We start from the raw sequence: 1017 nt of genomic DNA on the forward strand, positions 1-1017 counted from the left end.
AAATCAATCAATGTAATATACCACATTAACAAATTGAAAAATAAAAGCCATATGATTATCTCAAAAGATGCAGAGAAAGCCTTTGACAAAATTCAACATCCATTTATGATAAAAACTCTCCAGAAAGCAGGAATAGAAAGGAACATACCTCAATGTAATAAAAGCTATATATGACAAACCCACAGCAAACATTATCCTCAATGGTGAAAAATTGAAAGCATTTCCTCTAAAGTCAGGAACAAGACAAGGGTGCCCACTTTCACCATTACTATTCAACATAGTTTTGGAAGTTTTGGCCACAGCAATCAGAGCAGAAAAAGAAATAGAAGGAATCCAAATTGGGAAAGAAAAAGTAAAACTCTCAGTGTTTGCAGATGACGTGATCCTCTACATAGAAAATCCTAAAAACTCCACCAGAAAATTACTAGAGCTAATCAATGAATATAGTAAAGTTGCAGGATATAAAATCAACACACAGAAACCCCTTGCATTCCTATACACTAATAATGAGAAAATAGAAAGAGAAATTAAGGAAACAATTCCATTCACCATTGCAACGAAAACAATAAAATACTTAGGAATATATCTACCTAAAGAAACTAAATAATTTCTATATACAGAAAACTATAAAACACTGGTGAAAGAAATCAAAGAGGACACTAATAGATGGAGAAATATACCATGTTAATGGATCGGAAGAATCAATATAGTGAAAATGAGTATACTACCCAAAGCAATCTATAGATTCAATGCAATCCCTATCAAGCTACCAACGGTATTTTTCACAGAGCTAGAACAAATAACTTCACAATTTGTATGGAAATACAAAAAACCTCGAATAGCCAAAGCAATCTTGAGAAAGAAGAATGGAACTGGAGGAATCAACCTGCCTGACTTCAGGCTCTACTACAAAGCCACAGTCATCAAGACAGTATGGTACTGGCACAAAGACAGAAATATAGATCAATGGAACAAAATAGAAAGCCCAGAGATAAATCCATACACCTATGGACACCT

The sequence above is a fragment of the Bison bison genome, unplaced genomic scaffold (genome assembly GCF_000754665.1).
Source record: "Bison bison bison isolate TAMUID 2011002044 unplaced genomic scaffold, Bison_UMD1.0 scf7180017864038, whole genome shotgun sequence".
Lineage (NCBI taxonomy): Eukaryota > Metazoa > Chordata > Mammalia > Artiodactyla > Bovidae > Bison > Bison bison.